A 14,786-nucleotide genomic window follows, 5' to 3' on the forward strand; every position below is an offset into this window, starting at 1 on the left:
TTTTATTATTATATAAATAAAAGAAATTATCACCTGTAGATGATATTAGGTGGCAAAAAAAAAACATCAAAACTTGTACAATGTATGATTTTTTTTTTATAGAATCTTCATGCTTTCGTCAAAGCTGCTGTGTGTCATGCTTCAGTCAGCTGTCACAAGAGCTCATCTCCACAAATAGCACACAGCTAAAAGTATCATAGTCCATTTTGATATTCCAACTGACATTAATCCTGATTGCCGGATGTGGAATCCAGCCGCTGTGTGATTTCCCAGATGAGAACTAATCAGAAATGATCGGGGACAGATAAGGACATTACCTGGATTACGGATCCCCGCGAGGATTGCTCAGATGAAACGCTTCTTGCGTTTGACCTGTGCCCTCCATGTGTTTAAAGCCTCTCCGCCATGACATTTCACCAACATCAGACTCTCATCAAAGACACAAAGCCTGCCGATTCAAAAACGCTTGTTGTTAATGTCAACACTGTCAAAGCTGCTCAAACGAGTGTGATCTGCCCTAAAATGAGCTTGTCATTGTCACACTGCCACTGCCTTGGTGACTGAAAGACATTTGTTTCATAACTTCACTGAAAAAGCATCTTTATAAAGCCACTTCTTTCCTGCATAAGAGTGATGTGAATTAGATTTCTATATCTCTATTGATGAGAAAAATGAGAAGACTCTCTTGTAAACTCACAAGTTTTCAATGCATATAAAAATATGCATACGTAGCAAGTAGTACAATATTACATCAGATTTCTCGTCAAGAAATGCCAAATGAACCTCAAGCTGGCTGCACGACGTGGCCTTGGTGACTGAAAGACATTTGTTTCATAACTTCACTGAAAAAGCATCTTTATAAAGCCACTTCTTTCCTGCATAAGAGTGATGTGAATTAGATTTCTATATCTCTATTGATGAGAAAAATGAGAAGACATGTACTCTAAAATACACTGTTAATGCTTATTGACTCAAACAAAGGCAAAATAAAAATAACTCCTGATTATTTGTGCGTTCTGCCCCCAGGCTCGACCAAAAACAAAGCTCTGGCTATGAGTCGTGGTCATTTGGGAGTTTAAATGAATTAAAATCGAGCTCAGACAAAGTAAATATTTAACGCACTACACTGTTGTTACTACAGTAACAAAGAAAAGCCTGCTGAAGGTGACTTTGTGTTTGTGTAGAGATGAATATCAATGCCTACATGGGTCTAACATGAGTGAGTACCTGCTTTGTACAGCCTAAACTTTTTACTGCGTTCGTAATGCAGCGGCTCTTTCAGATCATCAGTTTGTATACGTAGTTGGGCTAAACTACTCAACACCTGCTGCCGCTCAATGCCTCTGTTCCTCCAGCTGCAGGACACCATTTCGTATATTGTTCATTATCAAAAGCCAAGCCTCTCAAAGACAACCCACAAGCCACATCCAACCCAGCAGCCTTCAACAAACTTATTTATGGTTTTTACCATTTTATAACTACCCCCAAAAGTCAGTCTTTAGGCAGCGATCTTTTAATTCAACATCTAATGATGGGGTGTCAAACTCATTTTAGGTTGAGGGACGGAAAATGTCCCCTTGTGTGGGCCGAATTGCCATTTGTTAAACCTTAGTTTGTTCACAGTTACATTAATATTAACCATACAACCTACAATATAATTTTCATGAAAACTAGGGAAAGTGTTATGTTAGGAGTGTGCAATATTTAAATAAAAATTGTATCTCAATATTTATTTATTTATTTATTGATAATGATATTAGACCATATTTTATTGTGTGTATTTTTGAGATAGTACCTTGGTTGGTTTAAGCATATCATGAATAAATAAATATGAAACTAAAACCACCAGTAGGTGGTAGCAAGTCCCTGTCCTAATCAGTGATTCATTGACTCGTTCAGTTAAAAGATTTGTTTAAAACGGCTGATTCGTTTAGAAACGTAGCTAGTGACTGTCTTTATAAATGGGCCATTCAATCATTTACTCAAATGATTTGTTCAAAAACACAGATTCATTTAGTAACAAAACACACAGCGTTGCTCGGAGATGCACAAATGTTCTACTCTAGCTGTTAAAAAAATTTTTGTTGGTGAAACTGAGCAAAAACAGACAATATTGTGACTTCAATGTAAATCACTTAATACTAACATATTGTTTGTTGAACTGTTGTATAAAATAAATTCATTTGTGATCGCGCTAATATTCGGGAAAACAACACTGTTGCTCGAGTGATATTACTTAACTATATCGTGACTTAAAGTGCCCCTATTATGCCTTTTCGAATATTACCTTTCATGCAGTGCGTCATGTAGCTGTATGTGAACATAAACTATCTGCAAAGTTGTGAAGCCGACAGTGCACGATAAATAAAGTTAATGTCTATCAAAAAAAAGAGTCGGCTCGCAAACGCCTAAACGAGTCGTCAGGAATTAGAATCTTATTCTGTTACGGCTGTACGTCACGAAGTAATACATTTGCATAATGTCTGCCCACGTTCTTCGTCGCCAACTTGCCCGCCCACAAACACAGTAAAATTTCCGTGTGGTTAACATCATGTCGATAAGATGCTGTATCCTACGCTGTGAGAGTAAATTTGTTTTATCACATCTTATAATTACCACAAACTTGTTAACACTCTTTGGGCACAAAAAGTATTCTCGTAGCTTCGTAAAATTACAGTTGAACCACTGATGTCACATGGATTGTTTTAATGATCTCCTTGCTATGTTTCTGAGCCTTGATCATGGTAGTACCCTTGCTGTCTATGGAGGGTCAGAGAGCTCTCGGAATGCATAAAAAATATCTTAACTTGTGTTCTGAAGATGAACGAAAGTCTTACAGGTTTGGAATGACATGAGGGTGAGTAATTAATGAAAGAATTGTAATTTTTGGGTGAACTATCCCTTTAATATTATCTGCAAGTACAGTTTTTTCAGTAACACTTTATTTTAGGGTCTCTTAACTAGTTGCTTATTAACATGCATATTACTAGAATATTAGCCATTTATTAGTAGTAATTAAACACATATTAATGCATTATTCTACATGACCTTATTCTGCATCCCTAATCCTACCCAATACCTAAACTTAACAACTACCTTACTAACTATTAATTTATTTTAATTAATTTATTAATTTCCCTCAACAATTTATTGAGGGAAAAGTCATAGTTAATAGTGAATAAGTGTTCCCTATTCTAAAGTGTTACCGTTTTTTCTCATAAGTTCATACAAGCACACATCTCTTCAGGGGTTCTAGTTGTATATATACACATGGGGTGTTCAAAATCCTTCCTTATTTATTTTTTGAGATTTGTGTTTTAAATCTCTGATATTTCAGTGTGGACTCAGACTTTCAGAGTTCACTGTATATGTAAATATATTGCAGCTCTTTGCATCAGTTGTGCTGTGAATGAGGCTCTCTTGGCTTCTGAAGCTGAGCCTCTGATCAAAAGCAAGGCCATTTCAGTAGCTAAGTGAATGCATTTGTCCATATACAGTCCTCTATAGAAGCAACAGCCAGCCAGTATGTTCCAGTAAGACGGCTCCAGGTCTACAGGATAGATGGTGCCATGTGTTCTTCATACGAGGGCTCAGGGGGGAGGTCAGTGACGGGTGCTGTTTTCTTCTGACACTCATTGATCTGTCCCTCTTGGTGTCTGATGACTGATCAGTGTGTCAGAAACCTGAGACAATATGAAGTTTCAAGGTCACCTTGGGAAATGCTTCTCACTTCAACTGTTTCTCAACTTTGCTTGTGGAGAATCCATTGCGAGACTCCACTGAAGCTGTTGTTGTGAGCATGAACCATCTTAACGAACCAAAATAAACCTTGACACAAATTCCCTTATCAAAAACCCCTAAAGGAATCCTGAGGAAATGCTGATCCGATTTTTGGAAGAGCTTGAATGAGAAAAGAGCATCCACCTGTTCAGAAAATAAGGCCAATTTGAGTTTATTTCTGACTAAACTTACTGCTACCAATACTGTTGTATTTTTTTAGTATTTTTTAGATATGGATAGATATAGCACATATAGCAAGCTTCCATATCCAGCATATATACAGTATATATATATATATATATATGTGTGTGTGTGTGTGTGTGTGTGTCTGTGTATAGTATATATAGTATGTATGTATAGTATAGATTGAGAACTGGATATGGAAGCTTATTTCCACCATAGAACAAAAATATATTTAAAAAAAAGGTTGTTGTGACAGAAATGTAAACTCTGAATTCGGAATAAAAAAGTCCGAATTTCAAAATCTAAACTCAGAATTCTGAATAAGAAAGTCAGAATTGTGAAATGTAAAACCAAAATTTCTAGAAAAAAGGCAGAATTGTGAAAAAGTCAGAACTGCAAAATCTAAACTCAAAATTCTGGATAAAAAAAGTCAGAATTGTGAAATGTTAACCACAAATTCCTAGAAAAAGGTCAGAATTGTGAGATGTAGACTCAAAATTTGCACATTTATAACTTGCAATTGTGAGATAAAAATTGCGAGTCTGAGAAAAAATGTAATTGTGAGATATAAACTCTCAATTGCGAGAAAAAGCCAATTAACTCTTAATTAATTAACAGTTAACAGAGTCGTTGCAATTAAGTTGTAAAATTAATGCAATTAAGCTTCCATAAAATAGATCCTTTTTACTCTTTCTCTTTTTTGTATTATATTTTCAACATGTTTAAAAGGCTTGTTGATTAATAAAAATTGTATTCAACTGCATTAACTGAAACAGAACATAATTATTTTTTGTTTGGTTTCATATATTTATTTATTTTTTCAGTTATCCAGCCATGTGTACTTGATTCAAAAGCAGAAATCTTGTTTAACCCTGTGACAACAGGTTCCAAATTATGGGAGAAATCCTGTTATTTTTCTTTTAAAACTTTTTTTTTTTTTGACAAGAACATAAGTAATTGAGGTTTGTTAGTCCAGAGTTCAAGGCAGAAGTTGCCAATCGATGCTTGTGAAGAGCAGATCTGACCTCAGAAAACCATGGTGTATCCTGTGAGCCTGGCTCACGGATCAATCAGCTGGCACCAGGAGAAGACATCAGTTAGTTTGAGACGCGATATGGGCCCTTCCACTCAGGAAAATACATTTTTAAACACAACTTTTCAGCACAGGTGAAGTTATTCCTCTGGCTTCATGCTTCTGTAGCCCTGTGACTATATATCCAGACATGAAACATCAATCCAAATCCTTTCCCTTCCTCGCTTTGACATTCTGTTGTACCCCTCTGCACTCCCCTGTGGCGGCGTGTTTGTAGATTGAGAATCAGGCAAGAACTGGCTTTGGAACCGGCCTTCGTCTCGACAGCCAATCAGCACGCAGACCAATGATCTCATTTCGTCTTGTATTTCTGCTCTAGTTGCAGCATTCCCTCCAGAGAGTTCCAGTCCCAGGAAACACACTCAAATACAATTCACATACACACGCACAGACACACACACACACGGAGGCGGACAGAGAGATCAAACGTGAAAACAGGAGCTCGTACGGAGCGAGGCTGCGCATGCAAAAGCAGTCTATTGGTTAATTTAGTCAAACTGTGATTTGTGTTTGTGGACAGGGTTTGCAAGCAGAAACACCTGCAGTGTCGTCCGCTCCCTTCTGCTCCACACACCTGCACTTCACTGATTTCACCTCAGACTGAGTGACACCTTCTGTGCTACAAGGAGAATATTTCATAACACATCAAAATCAAACATTAAAGGCAAGAATCCTTTTCAAATTCTGTCATCCTCACATAAATTTTATGACAAAGCCATGTGTGATTCATCTCCTGACGTCTTTTCAGACTCAAAGAATGATTTTGGATTGATAAATGGGTTTACAAAGCGCTAATTCTTCTAGCCATATTACAGATACGGTTTAACCAAAAATTTGACTTTGACTTTTTATAAAATGTAGATCTATCATAAGGAAATTATCAAAGTTCAATAACTTTTACATTTTCCAATAAAAGATAATACATTTTTTACAGGATTTGTTACATTTAATTACCCCTTAGCCGATATTAGCCGGGTTTCCATCCAAAGCTGCGAATTTAACTTATTTGTAAAACTGCAATATCGCATAAAACATTTGCGAACAAGCATCGTTTCCATCCAACAAGTCAAAGAGAACAAAATCGTCACTTCCTGATAAACTGGCACTATAAATCACTAAGAAAAGTAGGAGAATATAATAATTTTCATATATAATAAATTACTTGTGCCTCAGAGCGAGCAGACGAAACACAATGAATGCGGTCATTGCTTTAGGAGGTGGATGCTGCTGTTTGGAAACGCAGTGTGTGACGTAGTTGTGTTGAAAGCCTGAAACACACTGCATGATTTTGGCATCATGCATCATGAAACAATTGTGGCAATTTCTGTGATTGTGGCGCCTAATCAGTGGTCCTATGCCGTACAGTGCGCGAGGTTCAAAGACGGCCGTTGTCACGGTGTTGCGACCAAAGGTAGCCTGCAATCATTTTCTGACAGCGTCAGAAATACAGCATGATCATCGCACAGTGTGTTTGCTGCTACGACCCACGTCTACTGACCAGCCAATAAAAATGCGACATGAAATCAACGCGACATGATGCTAAAACATAAACCTATTTACCTCAAGCTCTTATCCCTTCCTCTTTCGCCGCTTCCACTTTTTTTCAGCACACACAAAAACTACAACTGTCATAGTGTGATTCATCATGCTCTTTTTGTTTACCACTAACGCATGCTGATGATGTTTTATTCTTCTATTGTAACGTGTGTCGTATCGTACAAGTCAATAGGTGTCATAGCGTACAGTCTACACACATGTCGTACCCAAGTTTATTAGATCCATGTCGCACATTGTGATCTGCAATGATCTTATAGGATTGCTAAAATCGTGCAGTGTATAGAAGGCTTAAGTTTGGGTGAGTAAGGGCAAAACACACAAGATATAGTACCTTCAATGCCCTGTAGATGGCGATATCACTTCTTTTGTAGCAGAAATAAACTGCTGCAGAAAAAGTTAGGTGCCATGCAAATTGTAAAGAGTAATTGCATTATAGTCATCTCAAATGTATTGGCGTAAAGAGTACATACAGTATACTTATTCAAAGTGTAGTCAAGTAAAAAGTAAAAGTTGCTAATACCTTGAAACTACAAAGTAGCCAAAAAGATACAGTAATTTATAGTAAACTAATTACATTTACTCAAATACTTTGCACCACTGCATCATTTATTCATCCCATGTCATTCCAAACCTGTGAGTTTCTTCTGCAAAACACAAAAGATATGTTGAAGAACCAAACCGTTTTGAACCCCATTGACTTCTATTGTATGGCAAAATAGATAAATACAAATTAAATTAAATTAAATTTAAAATACTCTTTATTTTTCAGAATATTTCAGAACACCGTCGACCTGCCTTCTTCCCATAGTGCATCCTGCTACAATCTCTTCTCCAGGTAAACAATGCACATGTACTCAGCCTTCACCTATCTAAAAGAAAACGTTTTTCATCAGTCCAGGCGACCCTTTTCCATCGCTCCATGGTCCAGTTCTGACACTCACATGCACGTTGTAGGCGCTACTTGCAGTGGACAGGGGTCATCATGTGCACTTTGACCGGTCTACACAGCCCCATACGCAGAAAAATTATGATGCACTGTGTTCTATGACACTTTTTATTCATGGCCAGCATTTTTCAGCAATTTACCCCAGCAGCTCTTCTGTGTTATCAGACTAGATGGTCTAGCTTAGGTGCATCACTGCATCACTCACCACTGCCTATCAGGACACTATAAGACTTGGCATTTTGGAGATGCTCTGACCCAGTCGTCTAGCCATCACTATTTGGCCCTTGTCGGAGTCACAGAAGTTTTCTCTTGCCCATTTTTCTTGCTTCCAGCACATGAAATTCAAGATCTGACTGTTCACTTGCTGACTAATATTATATCCCACCCCTGAAATGAATATTAGAAACACCCTCACAGCAGCATTAACTAGTTTTATTGCTAGACACAATAATGTATAACCTATGTGACATATTATAAAGAATATATTATATCCCGGGGCTCTGCTGAACATGTTTAGTTTGTGAACATGACCTGAAGACTAACTGCTCAAGTGGATATGCAATTTAATATCTAGATATTATTATAAGTGGTTTTCAGACATTATTTAATGCTGCACTTATATGTTATTATTCATATGACTGCAGAGTTGCGCCTGTGGCATCTCTATGGATTATTTGTCACATCTGATGAATTCATGCTTTGTGTTTGGACCCCAGACCTCTAAAGGACGCTATGAGATTGTGAAACTTTAGTAGCAATTATTAGGAATAATTCTGGTAGTTATTGTACATTGGTATGATTTTTTTGTACATTTTTCTCCTTTCTCTCCATTTTAAACATCTCTATTTTGCATAGACACAATCAGTCAATCTCCACAGCTCACATTTGTGCTCTTAGGCTAAATTCAATCAAATGATGATGTGACGTGGCTAATCAAATTGTTGCTGCACATGTTTTTAGATGAAGAAAACTGTGCACATGAATCCAGCTTTGAAAGCTGTGATTTGTTTTTGGTTTACAAATAATCATTCTTTTGCTGATTATTCTTCCATTCATTTCTTACGTCTTATAAGCAACTCTCTTGAAGGCATAAAGTCAGTACGTTTTTGAGGTGACTGGTTAATTGTGACGTCATTACATGCAAAAAATTTGGGTAATAATAGGCTACTGAATATTAATTAGGTCATTCTGATGTTACTAGGAAAACTTTCTGGTCCATCCGGTCACGTAACCTAATTAAAACTGATTCGATTTCAGCAAATCAGTGGGGTGCATGTCACGTGATCTAATTCATATTCATGAGTCACACATTTACTTTAGGATAAGATTCATAGGACTATGTACAATGATGCAGTTTATGTCAGACCAACTTTATGATTGCTCAGATATTGAACAGTACGTGACATTTTTTACTTTTTTGATAAATAAATTGTCCTTTTAAGTGCATATTTATATGTCTATATGTCTCTCTCTCTCTCTCTCTCTCTCTCTCTCTCTCTCTCTTATATATATATATATATCCCCCGCCGTACAGATCGCGTTCCGCATTCCCCTCGGTAAATCGCGTTCTGGGGGGGTTCCCCTCGGTAGAAATCTGACCGCGTTCCCCTCGGTAGAAATCACGTTTCCCCCTCGGGGGCCCCCCTCCATCGTCGGGCCCTTAGAATCATCCTAACCTTTTCCCCCCTTACGGCGCCCCTGCGGTAACATAAACATGCTATATTACAGTATAAAAATTATAAGAAATATTCCAGATGAAGTGGATTTGATATTTTATAGTAGTATTGTAGTTTCTAATGAATCTGCTCAATGAGCTTTGCCTATGTTTTGAGGTTTGCTTCAAAGTGTCTGATTCAAGCATCTGATTTTGTGTCTTTAGATCTGCAGAAAATGAATCGATAGATAGATAGATAGATAGATAGATAGATTTTAATAAATAGTGCAGTGAAGTACAACCCTCCACAAGGGTATTGTGTGTGTGTGTGTGTGTGTGTGTGTGTGTGTGTGTGTGAAAGATCCTGTTACACCGAATAACACATTATCATAGATGATGCTCACCTTATATAATGAGAGGTCAGGGTCAAACAGAGCCGTTCATGCTGCTCCATCACATGCCGTGAAATTCACAGAAGCCTCCAGGCACAAAAGCACCAAGGCCTCCTTTTTTACTGTGATAAAGAAACACACAGGTCAAAGTTCAAAGACAGAAACACTCTAGAGACCTTGATGCTCGAAGAAACTGAGGCATCCACAGTCAAACTACAGATAACCAGACAAATGATACGCATATAATAAATTAGATATTTTTAAGAAAGTATACTTGGCCTTTTACATGTCATTTGATCATTTGAGAAATTGCTCTTTGTAATACAGCTTTGTAATACATGTGCCTAATGCTTCCATGATAACTCTCATTCAGATGAAATTCACAGTAAGTCAGACTGAGAGAGTTGCAAATTTTATTCATATAGGCTACGACATACACACTGCAACTAAATACAGTTTTTGTTGTTGTAATGAGAACATTTATGTTCTGTAAAAACTCAAAAATATTTAGGCCTACATTTAAGATGTAAGTATTTGAATTGCATATAAAATTTTCATCCACTTGGATCACACACCATTTTAACACAAACTAATAAATATGTGATGCATATTTTGCCAGTTATACATGAATGAAACAGATGAGGCACAGCTAAGATTATCTATTTAAATAATTATTTATTTAATAAAATCATCTTCAGAATAATTTGATTTTATTTAAATAATCATCTTAGAATCAGCATAAATCTGTTCATTATGTTAATTTTTTGAGTGTGGTTTTTGTGCACTATTCATTGAAAAAATCTGTCAAATCTGACATTAAGATTTTCAGTGAATAGCTCCTCACACAAAAGTATCATATGATTTCATAAGTCCTCTTCATGTGAAAAATGACCAGTGCATTCTTCAAAGCATCTCCTTTTATGTGCCACAAAAAGAAAGTCATACTAGTTTGAAACGACGTGAGGGAGAGTAAATGACAGAATCTTTTATGACACTGGCTTAATTAGGAGTCGAGATGTGTCTCTTCTCCAGGAGGAGGTACTGGCAAATCACAGAGTCGGTGGTAGGTGTCTTGACTCATTCACATATTTTGACACCAGTCTGTCTTTCTCCACCGTAGTTGCTCCCACCAGCCCTGCGGTAATGAGATAAACAAAACACACCGCTTCTGTCGACTGCAGTTTACTAATAATTGTCAGACGTTATACTGTATGTCTCCAGTCGCTAATGCTGTTTTGGTCACTGTCGGCATCTGTGTTTGTTGTTTACAATCTCGAGAGTCGAGACCCCAAATTATGTCAGTCACTGCAGGATTTATTCTGTACACATGAAACCAAAATTGAAGCAATTTAATCCCTGCATTTAAATGTGATTGTCACTCCCACAATGTTGACGTGACCAAAGTTAATGTTAGCTCTGTGCCAGATATCTAAATTCTCATTATCTGAAATGAAACAGTAAAAGAAAGTGTCAAATTGCAGTACTAGGGCACTCAGCAGTGGCTAAATAGCCTCACTCAGCAGCCATAATACCCTTTTGCTAATTTCCAATGTAAAATGCAATGTTTAGAGAAAAAGAAAATTTCTACACTGTTTGTTTTAATAATATACATCCAATTTTGCCCTATATCATATATGATATTAACTATATATATATATATATATACAGAATTCTGGCATGAAACTCTATGTATTGGCAGTAGTAAGTCTTGGTACTTGCTCTGCAGCAGCAGCAGCAGCAGCATAGCAGATCTATAGAAAACAAACCTAAACTTATTTTTTTGCATCATGCAGTAGGGTCTATGTACAGTTTATTTCCCTGAGCTGCATCATCCCCAGTGAAATGTGCTGTCGTTTATATCACAATCAAAGTTTCATGTGACTGGAAAGCCTGGAGTTTAGCTCCAATCCTGACTGAACACACCTGAAACAAGCTAGTTAAGGTCTTTAGGATGATTAGAAACTGCTTAAAATCTTCAAATACAGAAACGGAACACCCCTTCACTAAAACAATTAAAAACCAAGACCAACTGATGTGTTGTTTGCTCACTTGACATTTCAGATTCCTAAACCCGATTCCTGCAGGAACTGCTGTATTTCAATATACTGAGATTGCATGGGCACTGACCTTATAGTGCCGATATTCAAAAGCATCTGGCTCAAAGGGTGGCTCACACTTCCTGATAATTCCTCAGAAGCAGAAACTCCAGATCATGATAGCTGCTCATCCACCTGTGACAATAGAGAAAGATGTACACAGTCTGTTTTACTCTTTTCTCACTCTGCTGTTACAGTCATAAATGATCTCATGTTACCATTTTACAGAGAACTCTGGGTGGTTTCGTACCTGCTGAGGAGCCGCTCTCATGGGAGCTGTTTGACACTCAGAGACTGAGACGTTGCAGGAAATGAGAGCGCGGACAATGAGGAACATGGGGAAGTTTTATGAGTTTAGTACACTACTGTTCAAAAGTTTGGGGTTGGTTAGATTTCTTTTTTCACCAAAGCTGCATTTATTTGATCAAAGTACAGTAAAAACTGTAATAATGTGAAATATTATTATAATTTAAAATAACTCTTTGAATATGTTAAAATGTAATTTATTGCTGTGATCAAAGCTGGAATTTTAGTATCATTACTCCAGACTTCAGTATCACATGATCCTCAGAAATCAGTCTAATATACTGACTTGCTGCTCAAGAAAAATGTCTTATTATTATTAATGTTGAAAATAGCTGCTTCATATTTATGCGGAAAAGGTGATACAGAAAGTCCAAAAAACAGCATTTATTTGAAAAAATATATTTTTTTGCAACATAATTTACAAACTCACCCGTACACAGAGGATTCTGTATATTTACTCCTGAAGTGTGTGGAAAAATGTATGATTATAGGCTAACGTATGTTTTATCAACTTTATTCACAATGCATCAGATGTTTTTATGACCTTCTCGACAGCTTTAAAGGTGGAATAATGGATGAATCCATATCCCTGGAACCATCATCACCAACATCCTTGATGTATATGTGCACCTGAAATAAACATGCATGTCGACTTTGAACCTTATAGATAAATGTGGATCAGTATCCTTTATCTTGCAGGACAGAACATCACCGAAGAACGAGTTTGTGTCATAAACGTTACTGGTAGGGGTACCATCACGCTGAGAGCGCATGATCTTTATTATTTTGCCCAGGTCTGGAAGATGAGGGTGCCCAGGGCATGTTCAGCTAAAAGAGAGGTTTAATAATACACAATAAAAGATAAAAGAGAGTTGATTGATTGGCTTTCATAACAGATGCTTTCAAATTACATTTTACATTGTTACCAGTCTGTCATTGTTACACAGTCACATGCATCTGATCAAATTCACTTGCATGTTTAACCAAATGTAAATAAATCCCAAGGAGAGCACAAAGTGTCCGTGCTCCTGCACACTCGTGTAACGGGGGAGGTTGATACATGTCCTGGGGCTCAGAGCCATGGGGGCACACAAAGATCACATGAGGGACCTCCTGAGCATGATCTCAACTGTGGATGCTTGAAGCAATAAACAAACCCCATTTTGTGAAAGATATTCAATTTTTGTGTAATTCAGTGTTTTTTTTTTTTTTTTAAATAGTTTTAGTTTAATAGTTAATAACAGTATAAAAAAGTGATACATCAGGCTTTTATGGCTCATATGGTCTGGCATAGTAAGAATGGAGCTCAAACTCGAAGAGGAAAAAAATTATTTAGAGATCCATAGTGAGCAAAAATATGGAGTTTGGTGCAGTTGCTGATATTTATATGGCCAAAATAGATTAAATTCTGATAGCTAGTAAATCAATTTGATTTTTATAATAACAGACTACTTACATAAAATTCATATAAATATCAGCTGTCACTCTATATCCTTCAATAATGTCATCATAATATGTTTTATGCTCAAAGCTCTGTAGTTTTTATTGTGGGGGCAAAACAGTGATGATCGAGAGATAAATAAATGTTCCTCAAAAGCCTGATGATCATATTTGATAATCACACGTTAACATGATTTTCTAAAACCTTAGTTGCTTCAGTCCAGCTAATGTTTATCTTAAAATATTACTATCAATATAAAAGCTGTTCTTACTTTCACTTATAAAAATCATGAAAGATTTCACAGCATAAAGACAAGCAAAATAAGGCCTTTTACTTGCTACTGTAAAAAAAAGCATAAACTATCAGACGACAGAAGGCATATAGCAGATTGTGTACAACAGGTTTTTCAGCAAGTTTTGATTATGTTTAGAGATGTTTGAAATTTGCATATCAGACATGATATAGTTTTTATACTTTGATATACTTTATGGTTAAAGCATGCTTACAGCTTTTCTGAGTATTGTTTGTGTAATGAACCTCCCTTTGCAAGTTTTTTTTTTTTTTTTTTTTTTTTTTGTAAAGTGGTGATTCATTCAGTCCAGAAGCTCTAGAATGTGAACGATCTCTCACGTGTTGGAGCCGCACGGCCTCATAGCTAAATATTCTGCAATAGAAAAGCCATTCTGTATTTGGCTGTAAAAATCAGATTGCTGAGAGGCTCTGCATCTGGTGGAGCAGAACTCAGCAGATGTCCTCCCATCCGTCTCCTCACCACTTACGACTTAACACTGGTATGAACTCTTCTCTGAAGCCCACTTTAACAGCGTATCAAAGATACGACTGCAACATTCAGATGATTAACTGGCAATAGACATAAAAGCTTTAAAATACCGACAGCAGTCAGTGGTTTTATTCCTTTTAGCTGCACATGAGCAAATGTTTCAAGTGTGGAAGAACCATTGGCTCTGAAAGCTCAAGGCTGTGCAGAATTTAATAACTGGGTTTTTTTCATGTCATTGTTTGTGTGACTATTAAGGTGCGATCACATTAGAGAAATTAAAAAAAAACTATTGTCCTGAAGTACAGTTCACACATAAGTCACTTTCAAACCAAACAGCTTTCTGTTGGTCAGTGCAGCCAAATTTGACATGACCAACTTGAACATGACCAAAATCGAGGTTACGTATGTAACCATGGTTCCCCAAAGGGAACGAGACGCTGTGTTGAACGCTTTGGAAATGCCCCCGGCAAGACCCCGTGCTGAAGCATGTGTGAAATCAGTCCAATAGAGAAGCGAGACGTCACGAGCGGGTTGACGTGAGCAACCAGGAAGCATAA

Source organism: Sinocyclocheilus rhinocerous, unplaced genomic scaffold, assembly GCF_001515625.1.
Source record: "Sinocyclocheilus rhinocerous isolate Xijiao unplaced genomic scaffold, SAMN03320098_v1.1 scaffold275, whole genome shotgun sequence".
Taxonomy (NCBI): domain Eukaryota; kingdom Metazoa; phylum Chordata; class Actinopteri; order Cypriniformes; family Cyprinidae; genus Sinocyclocheilus; species Sinocyclocheilus rhinocerous.